This window comes from Dipteris shenzhenensis, unplaced genomic scaffold, assembly GCF_047967505.1.
Source record: "Dipteris shenzhenensis isolate YYH24624 ecotype China unplaced genomic scaffold, Dip_SZ_1.0 scaf0125, whole genome shotgun sequence".
NCBI classification, from domain to species: domain Eukaryota; kingdom Viridiplantae; phylum Streptophyta; class Polypodiopsida; order Gleicheniales; family Dipteridaceae; genus Dipteris; species Dipteris shenzhenensis.
Window position 1 is genome coordinate 47,568 of NW_028239431.1, and position 12,228 is coordinate 59,795.

The following is a 12,228-nucleotide window of genomic DNA, read 5'->3' on the forward strand; positions in this document are numbered from 1 at the left end:
GGCACGATCAAATTCAGAGATCTCGCCTGATTAGGCACGTCTAGCATATTTCTTCACCGTAGCGGGGTCGCTGAAACTAGTTCCATCTAGTTCACCACCATGAGATTCGACAGTTACACCTACTTGTTCAACACTGTATTTTGATTCCGCCCGTCTGAATGGAACATCCGCCCTTACGATGCCTTCCCCGTCGACCAGGACCACCGGGAATGTCTCGAAGAAGGTGGGCATACGGCGCACAAGTAACTCATGACCTTCCTTATCCTTGAAGACGGCGTGCCCTAACCAACCGACAGCTATTCCGTCACCGTTGTCCATAGCACCTGCTCTGAACAATCCACCCTTGGCTGGGTTATTACCAATATAATCATGAAAAGCTGATTTCTCGGGAATTTTGGACCACGCTTCCGATAAACCAGAATTTTCAGCTTTGCTAGCACGGATCCGCCGATCTATCTCTTGCTGAAAATATCCCTGATCCCATTGGTAACGGGTGGGACCAAATAACTCGATTGGAGTGGCGGCGGAGCCGTACCACATAGTCCCAGAAACTACGAAGGCGGCGAAGGAAACGGCAGCGATACTGCTGGACGAAACGGTTTCAACATTCCCCATGCGTAGGGCCTTGTATAACCGTTGGGGGGGACGAACACTAGGATGAAATGGACCGGCTAGTATACCTAAAATACCTGCTGCGATATGGTGAGAAGCTATTCCTCCCGGAGTGAAGGGATCGAAACCCTCAGCTCCCCGAGCCGGATCCACAGGTTGTACTTTACCGGTTAATCCATAGGGGTCCGATACCCAGATACCGGGCCCAAATAAACCAGTTACGTGAAATGCTCCAAAAGCAAAGCGAAGTACTCCTGATAAGAATGAATGAATTCCAAAAATTTTGGGTAGATCGAGGGATGGTTTTCCCGTGCGTTCGTCGCGAAACAAATCCAGGTCCCAATGGACCCGATGCCGGATAGCAGCTAGAAATAATAAACCGGATGGGATAATATGAGCTGCAGCTACACCTTCATAACTCCAGATACCTGCGTCAGTTACGGTATCTCCGGTAATGCTCCAACCCCCCCATGACTTCGTTATTCCGATACGGGTCATGAATGGGATGACGAACATACCCTGTCTCCGCATCGGATCAAGAACAGGATCAGATGGGTCGAAAACCGCTAATTCATACAGAGCCATTGAACCAGCCCAACCAGAGACCGGAGCCGTATGCATTAGATGTACAGAAATTAAGCGACCGGGATCATTTAGTACAACAGTATGAACGCGATACCGAGGCAAACCCGTTGGAAACCCCTTTGTTGAAAATGAATGGACACTACGTGACTTTCTCGCGTCGGAAGCCTGCGCTATAAAGAAGTGGAAGAGACTCTCTTCAATCCTGAATGGAGATCCCACTTGGAATGATACGTGTAAATACATTGGTGTATAGGCGGACGTATCGGTGTGGGGAGCCGAGAATCCCCCCCTCCTAGCGGAGGGAAAGACATAGATATTTTAGCATTTACATCTTTTACGCAACAACGTAGAGATTGGTCCCATCTATCTCGCGGGAAATATTCCACCACCAATCAGATCTCGGATCCCTCGGCTATGTACCACGGATTCCACGAGTAGACGCCTCAAGAGATGCAAATTCATTCCGACTAGACATGTTATAATACAACACAAGCCTCCACTTCCATCGGGTGTTACGCTTTCGTTTAAGAGACAACTACAACTTACTACCGGTTTCCGTATGCCAATTGGTGTTCCGAAGGTGCCCTTTCGTCTACCTGGGGAAGAGGATGCGGTTCGGATTGACGTATAGTGCGACTCGTTAGACATATCGAGTTGTATGGAGCTACTCCCCATCATTTCTCATCCGAGCGATGTGTCTCTATCTCACTCAGACTGATTCTTTGGTAGTCGAACGCGTGAGACTGGAACGAAAGATTCGATAAAAGATCCATCAATCGTCGGAATCCATGGCTAGTTGGAACTAACAGATTCGCCAGGCTTCGGTCGCTAAATCCCGCGAGTCGATGATGACAAGGATAACCACAAGATTGAATGGGTGGGGACTTGAATTAGTCAGTGAGTCGGGGTGGGGTGCGGGATCTGAAAGATGGAGTGGGGAAAGAGGAAATGAAACTATTTGTTCTACATGTACAAATAATGATCGGATTTATATCTCCCCGAAGTAGAAAATGAGCCTAAAGATTCTTTTGAGAGGGACTCAATTATGAACAAGAAAACATTGGTGGGAGGGGGGGGTGTACCCCCCCCCCCCACCAATTGAGATATGGTTCAAGATGTTTGGGAGACCGAAGAGACGAACCTGAACCATAAATGGAATACTGGAAAATGGATTAGATTGGGAGGGTGAAAGAGGTTTTCATTAACGGTGATACATGAAGTATCTCTTCCTAAGGGATGTAGAACCTGTTTTGCTCCTTCTCGTACCGGACCCATGCTGGTATACCGGAACCACTGGAGCCGTATGCTTCTAACGATGCTCGTACGGTTCCGGAGGAGGGGGGCGCGGAGACCTATCCTGATCAACCGTCTCTATCGAGAGAGGCTTCTTTTTTTGGGTCAGCAAGTGGATGACGAGATTGCAAATCAACCGATTGGTATCATGATGTACTTGAATGGGGAGGACGAAACCAAGGATACGTATTTGTATACAAACTTTCCCGGTGGGGCAGTATTATCAGGAATATCTGTTTATGATGCTACGCAATTTGTTGTACCGGATGCACATACCATTTGCATGGGATTAGCCGCTTCAATGGGATCTTCCATTTCAACCGGAGGAGAGATAACCAAACGTATAGCACTGCCTCACGCTTGGCGCCAATGATTTGTATGGGTCGAAACTATGCCTCCGCCCGATTGCGGTAATAATAGCATGGCACTTAAAACTTGGTGGAATTCTAGGTATGTGTGCAAGGACCGAAGTAGTGAAGCACCGAGATAGTGAAGTGAGTCAGGAAATTCTTCGGTAGGGATTCACCACCAGTAAGTGCATCTACTCTAGCGTCGCAGAAATCCTGGGGTGAGGGATGAATCCCTACAATTTATCCCGAATCGAAGGATCTTGATTCTATCTCCCGTAGAGAATATCCATATAAAACCTTGGGATTGCTGGAAGGGATGAAGCAACGGAACCACCATAGTACTTCTGGTAAGAAAGGGTGGTATATGTAATTTCTAAGAAGCTGGCTCTGGATAAGAGATAAGAACCCCACCCGATTTCTGGAATTGGGATTCTTCCACTTGCAAAATATTTGGTAGTCAGACACGGAGCCGTATGCAGAAGGAGCTGCCCGTACGGTTGTCTTCGGATTGAATTGCAACGATACTGAATCAGGGTTATGATTCATCAACCTGCGAGTTCCCATTATGATGGACAGGCGGGTGAATGTATTATGGAAGCAGAAGAAGTATCGAAACCTTGTGATTGTATTACTAGGGTTCATGTATAAAGAACCGGCAAACCTTTATGGATGATCTCCGAAGACATGGAAAGAGACGTTTTTACGTCAGCGAAAGAAGCCGAAAATCATGGTATTGTAGATCCCGTAGCATCAGAAAACTCTCCAGATTCAAGATTAATTTAGTAACTTCTACTGCTTGGTGGGGAATGTCCGGGACTCACGAGGAGTCTCCCGATATGAACAGGGGAGATCCCTACATTCCGGTACTTTAGGAATCGATACTATTTGGGTGTGGGTATTTACCAAATGTCATTCACGAATATTGATTTGCGGGGGGGGGGGGGGAGGAGCAACACCCAATTCCTCCCTCTCCCAGGTTTATGACTTGTGTGAATCACCGCTATCTCCACCACTTATTCCATCTCCCATATTTTCTATATGAGGTTGCCCGGGAGATAAGGATTCTACCAACTCAATGATTGAGGTGTCCTCCATGGTTAGGAATAGTCCGAACCCCAAAACCCTGCATCTTTTGGATATGCCAACCAATCAACAACTTATTAGGAACGCAAGACAACCAATGGAGATTGGAACAAAATCCCCTGCCCTTCGGGGGTGCCCCCAACGCAGAGGGGTATGTACCAGGGTGTATGTGCGACACGTTTGAATCGTAAACCAAATGATATTGGGGGGTCGGTGTCGCAGCAAGATCCCTTCACTGTAATTAGGCAAAGATCCGTCATCTATATCCTTTACTGAGAGACGAAAATTCATAGTTCTGATTGGTGCAAATCCAATCATCTTAGTGTGAGATGAGAAGCAACTTATCAGTGATACTAAAAAAATCACTAAGCGACGTGGGGATGAGGATATCGATTCCCATATCTCTGCTGGAATCCCTGCAATGGCGGTAGCTTTGCTTTGGGTCAACCATCCAGCCAACTACCGAAGTGAAATACCGTTACTATACAAATAAGTCTTTCTAGGATGAAACTCTTTACCTGATCTCTCAAGTCTTGAGTGGAGCCGGGGATTGGAAACTATACGACTTACCAACAGTAATTCCATTTCCCCCGTCATCGGGAAATCATAGGCTCCGGTGTATAGGAAGGACCCAACTGTCGAGGAAGATACTACGGAAACTTTGGAATCCATAACTCCCTCTGGTGCAACTTCTTTATCAAGAGGCATCTGATCTCGGGGATTTGTGGACGGGAAGGTTAAGGTAGCAAAAGCCATTGGAATCATTATTTTCTACGTCAGATAGGAAAGTCTCTTGCGGGAATTGTTCTTTCAAAAGAATTAAGTGACCAGATTCAGATTCTATTTCAACTATTTCTGATCCTACTAATCCGAATAATTCGGATATCAGGAGTGCGGGAATTGAGAGTTTTGGTGTGCCACCGCGACCGTGCATGCCACCAGATCTACACTTAGCAATTCCGTCTTCTTGCTAGAAGGATGCATCCAGACGGTTCCGATGATATGAGAGAGGTGGGATTCATTCGGGACTGAAGGGGGGGGGGGGGGGTTGTATCACCAGTGTGACAGACAGAGTCCCCAAAGAATAATTTTGATATTTTGTGAGGGTAAACACTCAACGACTAGGGTAAAACGCGGATCTGTGGCTCGGAAACGTCGCAAAAGTATTCCTGAAATTACATCTGGATTTAGGGGAGCTCATTCAAAGCTATTTAGAACGGCGAATCAACAGGAAATGAAAGCATTGGCTTCTGCTTATCGAGATAGGAGTAATCGAAAGAGAGAAATTTGTCGCTTACGGATTGCCCGGATCAATGCAGCAGCACGAGGGAATGGAATTTCTCATAATAGGATGATTCACAATTTATATGAAAATCGAGTTTATCTGAATCGCAAAATACCTGCATAGATAGCTATCCTAGATACTCACTGTTTTTCCGAGATTGCACAACTACCAGTATACGAATCTACTGGTTGAAAATAAGAAACCTCTCCGGATATTGTCTCCCGGAGAGGCGGAACGGACGGTAGTAAACTACAAATATTCCACCCGGAGTATTGGTTCCGACTCCTATTCATTTCTCCATTTAGGGTTAATAGGATCGAGTAGTCGGTTGAATGCCAAATCTTTCAAACTAGAACTTAATTGTCTAGTCGCTAGCAATGCAAGGTCTAATTCTCGTTATTCGAGAACGGTGGCAAAGCTAAAATACGAGCTCTTTTGATTGCGACAGCTATTGAGTGCTGTTGTTTCGGGGTCAACCTACTCATTCATCTGGGTGAAATCCTTCCCTGTTCACTTACAAATCGACGGAGTAAACTTATATTTCTGTAGTCAATAATCTCGTCGGATCGGATGGATGGAGAACGTCTACGCGAAGACTGCTTAGATTTATTCGTGATACCTTTCATGACATTTCCGAAAACTATTGATTATTTTCCAGTTGATTAGAAACAGATCACTTATTTCTTCGACTCTTTGTGAATGGTATGTTTGTAGCAGCAGGGACAGTATCTCCTCGATTCCAATCAAGTAGGTGTATTGCGACGATTCTTACGCGTAGTATATCGAAAAATACCTAGAGATTTGTCGTCAGTCCCTTTTCGGGTGCAACTTGTGCATTCCAAAGCAATAGTTACTCTCGCATCTCTACTTTTAGCCATAGGATTCATTGAAATAAGTGAAGGAAATGGGGGAGGAGTGGATGGGAAGATACCGTCTCAGTAATAAATCATTAATAGAATTCCCGATTTATCGATTTCCAGTAATGAATGGATCGCTCACTGCTCCCCTCACGGAAATCGATCTATTTCTCCCACCTTACTTTTGTTTTGCTCAACCCCCGCCTCCCCCCGACTAGAGAAATGGAAATATCAAGGCATCTGGAAAGAATCGATTTATTTCTATTAGTAAACCGGCTAGCAGCCCAAACCATATCGTAGCCAACACGGGGGCCGTGGAAAGATAAATTTTTACATCTTGCATTGTGAATTCTCCTTCGTTTTTCAATCGACTAGGAAGATGATGTGTCTCTTCCAGTATTTTTACCACGACCAACCCCAGTAAGGGAATCGGATTCTTCCGGTCTGGGAATGATTCGGAGGCGACATCCTCTCGGGACATGGTTACTTCTTAAGTGGGTAGTCAAGTTCTGTGGCTATCAGTTATAATTACTTGGATCACGCGTCTCAATACCGAGAATGCCAGTCGGAGATCGAGACCAATAGGGATGTAGCGCAGTTTGGTAGCGCATTTGTTTTGGGTACAAAATGTCGCAGGTTCAAATCCTGTCATCCCTATTGTTCCCCGTACATCCCAAAATGATATTGGTGAGAAATTGGTGACAAGAGAAATCCATCTGGGTAGATTGTTTGTGTTATTCAACTGATTCCCCCACAAGAGACATTCCATTTATCTTCCTCTCTCCTGGTCGGTGAAAGAACCACTCCGATTAAGAGTCTGATTCTATTCCCGTGTCCGGATGTCCGCAGATTCTGATTAGAATGGAAACTGGCTTACGTGGGGAATGGAGCGCCCTTAGTTCAGTTCGGTAGAACGCAGGTCTCCAAAACCTGATGTCGTAGGTTCAAATCCTACAGGGCGTGTTTCTCCGACTCAAGTCGGTATCAGCTGGTTCGACCAATACCCACACATACTAAGAATTTGCATTTCCCGATCCCTCTGGATTACCAGAGAGATCTTAGGAATGGGAGAAGGATATGGCAAATGAGTCTCCGTCTTCTACCGAATATCTAGTTGGTCGCCACGTCGATATTGCAAATATGCAGTTACAAATAATCCAGCTAGAGTTATTGGGATCAAACCCAACACAATTCCGGATAGCAGTGCTTCAACCATTTGGGTTCACATACATTTAGTACAAATACTTACCGAAAAAGATTCAGGTATTAATTGGTAATAGATGATTGGTAAGTGCGGCGGATCAGTAAGTGCTAATGGGCACTCCTCGTTCCTTCTAAGCTGATACTCTTGTATCATATAAGCCGGATCTTATTCAATCCAACAAATAATACTGAAGTTGAGATTGGTGCGGACGATAGAAAAGCGAAGTGACTCGGTGGAGTAAGCATAGATTTAAGTACCAAATTGATTTAGCAGATAGGTTAGTAGAAAAATAATTGGTTACTCGGAACTATCGAAAGGGGATTCGAAGCTTGGTAGACATATGAGAGCAGTTTATCCGACGAGAAGATCGCGTTTCAGAAGCTGGGAATGGGATCGACAGTTCATCGAAATATCTCCAACCTCTGAATGAGTGGGAGGAATCGAATCTTCCCAGAAAGAGGAACAAGACAAGATTGGATATTAATATCTCAATTATATGTATCAGATACCCCTACATGACCAGGTTCCCCCGAGTTCTCGATGGAGAATCCTATAGTTCTAATGGCAGGATTTGATACGGAAGTCATTCGAAAGAAACTTAGACGTGGTGGGTTAACCACGCGCGTTGAGACTCACCGGAAGCATCGGAACCTCCAATTGAACAATCGGGGAAAAAAAAAGAATCATATTCTTTCCATAGGTTCTCCTAAAACGCGGAGAAAATACTGATAGATTTGTATACTCGGGGGGGAGGGGGGGAATTACGGTTTCTCCGCTCGGTTTATTTACAACTCGTTTATTTATCCGGCGAAATAAGAGGAATATTGCTGCTTCGAGGGGGGGCTAGCTATACTAATCCAGTATGTTTCGGGTATACCCTCGGTATAATAATGACAACTTAACGGGGATCGCTCAGGTATACCGGTAGATTCTCCATCTACTGGTACTCACACCTCTCGGCAAGCAATCCTCCTTAATCCCGCAGGGATATACGGAGCTGAACATGTCTGGGAATACGGGAGAACGTCCTTCTGCTGACATTATTACTAGTATTCGATACTGGGTCATCCATAGCATTACTATACCTTCTCCGTCTATTGCAGGTTGGTTATTCGTCAGTACAGGTTTGGCTTACGACGTTTCTGGAAGTCCCCGCCCAAATGAATATTTTACGGAGAGCCGACAAGAAGTTCCTTTAGTAACTGGCCGCTTCGATTCGCTGGAACAAGCTGATGCATTTACTAGATCTCAGGAGGTACCAACGACTCCAGATAGAACTTATCCGATTTTCACCGTTAGGTGGCTAGCCGTCCACGGACTAGCTGTACCTACAGTTTTTTTTCCAGGCTCTATATCGGCAATGCAATTCATTCAGCGATAATCCCTATATAAGCTATAAATCCACGACGCAACCGAACCCGAATAAACAGAGTGTGGAATTGAATCGTACAAGCCTTTATCGGGGACTCTTATTGATCTTCGTACTTGCCGTCTCATTTTCCAACTACTTCTTCAATTAGAAACTGAAGAGATTTGATAACCCCAATTGGGAAAAACTAAGACCTGATTTATTTGTGACTGTTCGTGTCTCGAGTCGTGACTAAATAATGAAATCAAAAAGGGAGGGGGGTGGGACAAATGGCCAATACCACTGGAAGGATTCCTCTGTGGCTTATAGGTACCGTAGCTGGTATACTCGTGATAGGTCTACTGGGAATATTCTTTCATGGAGCCTATTCGGGATTGGGATCATCCCCTGAGAATGAATAAGCATTGGGAAATTCTTCCTACTCGCAGGTGAAAAGATGTGCCGGATCCCGGGGGTTCATAGGTCCGGAAACGGGTCAACCCCCTCTTCCGGAGTCTGTTCTACTGCTCCGGGTGCGACAACCCCCCAGCTGTATATGCTACTCCGCCTCAGCAGAGTCAAATTCTGGTACCGTACTCGGGTGAGTAGGTTATTCGATCGATTCTCTCCCGAAGAATCGATCGCAATTGGATGAAGGGGCGGTAATTATTGCAATCATTTGATAAGTATGGGACAGATTCCTACCGGGATTGGGAGGGTGCATATGCTTTTGATAACAAACCAACCCACGAGTCACTCGTCTGATTCTTCGAGAGATCGAGGGATGGGGGGAATCATATCACATTAAATCTCTGGACTCGGGAGGAAGAAGGAAGGACTCGACCTGAGGTTTAAATCCAATTCCAGGTCGATTTCCTCATAGTAAATTGGGGGGAGTACACGGTGGCGGTGGCTCACCCGCCACCACCGATATCGGAATAGAAAAAATAGTTAGCAAAATTGGATATATTTTCTGATACCTGTCGGGGAGACTATTATTGAAAACTTGGTTTCATCACCGAATATGTTTTTGAAGAATTCCAGTTATTCTTACTGCTAACTGGACTCAACCGGCTCCAAATGATACCACAAGAGTTGTACTTATCGCTTCGTTTAGACGTATAGAAGAGGTAGAAATCCAGAATTTGTCTTTGACTCGTCGGATTTACAGTCAATTACCAACCCTTTCCGGATGGTTCACATCCGAAAAGTATGGACTCAGAAATTCATCTCCGCCAATTGGACTTTCTCGAACTGCTTCTTCTTTGACACTGGGAATATCTGGGCCAGAGTAACCGATGCAAGAAAAAGTAGAAGACCTTGAACACGTAATGGATCCTGAAGTACAATCTCTGCCTCTGCTTGACCGAATCCACCCACGTTAGGGTTATTGGTCGATGGTTAATCAGCTTTAATATATTCACCCTCCGAAACGATAAGTTCGGGACCGGGAGGTACAGTATCAACTACTTCACGACCCCCCGATGTCTCTTGGGTAGTGATTTCGTATCCACCCCCCCTCTCCCTACGTGTTATTCTAGTTATCCTTCCCGTCGCCGAAGCGTTGTAAACCGTATTATTGCTTTTACTTCCATCGGGATAGATCTGTCCCCTTCCCCTATTCCCTCCAACATATAGGGGGTATTTTAAAAAGTGTACCTCTTTATCAACGGCAGGATCCGGTGAGAGAATCGGAAATACGATTTCACTATATAGCTTACCCGGAACCGGACCTATTACTATCATGTTCTTTCTATCGGGGCGATAGCTCTGGAACGAAAGTTTACTTAATTTCTCCCTCGCTTCGGTTGGAAGACGATCAGAAGGAGCCAATTCAAACCCTTCGGGTGGGATCGGTACGGCGCCTACATTCAATCCTCCCTTTTTACCATTTGCAAGTACTTATTTTATCTACATATCATAAGGAATCTTAACAACTGCTTCGGACACAGTATTGGGAAGAACAGATTGCGGAACCTCAATATCCACGGGTTTCTTAGCCAAGTGACGATTAGCACATACAATACGTCCAGTTGCTTCTCGTGGATCCTCGTAATTCTATTGCGCAAAAATCGGATATGCATTTGATACGGATGGACGATTCATTCCATCCAGAGTGATCAACATTGGAAATGACAGGGTCAACCACTTCGCCATCCAGTCCTTACTACTTCTCTTTCGCATAGTTCGATTATTAGTATTAGGGTTTCTCACAAATAGATTGTTTCTTGACATCATAGGTAAAATATTACTCCCCTCTTTTGGAGTATTCTGATATCCCGACGATTGCGGGAATTGCAAATTTTTATCCTCCCACTACCCAATACCAGAAGAGGATAATAAAATCCAATTCCTACGAGAAGTGAGTCTACTCCGTTGGATGCAACTGGCAGATACTCGGTGGAGTGATTATCATTCATTCATTGTGTGATAAGTCGCTACGATTGAAGGAGATATACGACTCAAATGGCGAGGAATCCGATATTTGGAGACTGTGTCTGAAATAACCGGGAAGGTTGAGACGAAACAAGAGATTACATATTTGTTGTGAGCGAATCCCAGATGTTCCAGGAGAGAATCTACAACTATTTCCCAACCGTGGGGGGAGTGAAATCCAATACATAAATCCGTTAATGGTGGAGTAGAGAACGCTTTCGTCGTATCATTTAAGCTATAGAATAACTCCCGAATCCAGGAATTTGAAACTGCGAGTCTTTCTTTACCTACTACGAACAAGCAGATCGAGGTGGCAATGCTAATTACGTCGGTTACTAGGTGCGAGATTATCTGGGTGTTTCCCTCGTTACATATTACCACCAATTGAATAGTTTTGTCATACACATCTGTGCCGTAGTCTTGTAATTAGGTATATACAGAGCCTCTCATTGTTTCACCCAACCGGAGTAAGCCTTCTATCTCCTGAAGTCGTTTGAGAGCTACCTCTTCCCGGAAAGAATTAATAAATATTTGTGACTGGAAGGTATTCCACCAATTTCTGATCCGAGGTTCTAGAAACCAATTCTTCAAGACAATTGGAATCGCGGAAGGGAGAAGTAATAGACATCCGATATATTGAATAGGAGCTACTGCTTGATATTTAGCCAATTCAGAATCGTTAAGTACTAATGAACTCGATTGACCCGTCAACTCTGTGTTGAACCTTGATGAAGTACGAGTTATGGACCGTGGCATCAGACTTATAGACTCATAAGCCGTTGTACTACTGGGGGAATCCACTGATTTGCGGACAGAAAATTTATCATTTGAGTTATCATTTATTTGGAGTGACGGAGAAGTTGTGGGACGGTGCCGTGTCCAGGAATCAGGATCATTTGGAGTTGCTTCGATCCGAGCCAATTTCCTATTCATTTGTTCCGTCTTACTCGATTCTCTTGACACATATTTACCCGCAGGAGCCAAAGGATTATCCCCTGGTGGATTTTGCGATAAATCACCAATTATGTTTGGTTTCCTCCCCACCCTGCAGGGATCTAGACGAACCAGTGGAGGCGCTGATTGAAGAGGCAGAGCAACTGGGGGGTGAGATGGAGATGCATCACGGGACCTTTCCTCTGTCGATATTTCTTTCCCACGGGAGGTAGGAGGATAAT

At 44.9% G+C, this 12,228-nt stretch overlaps 1 non-coding gene across 1 annotated transcript; it reads left to right on the forward strand.

Moving 5' to 3' along the window:
• The first annotated feature begins 6,954 nt into the window (after positions 1–6,954).
• TRNAW-CCA (transfer RNA tryptophan (anticodon CCA)) lies at positions 6,955–7,028 on the forward strand. Its single transcript has one exon. It is a non-coding gene; the product is annotated as a tRNA-Trp (tRNA).
• The last annotated feature ends 5,200 nt before the right edge of the window (positions 7,029–12,228 follow it).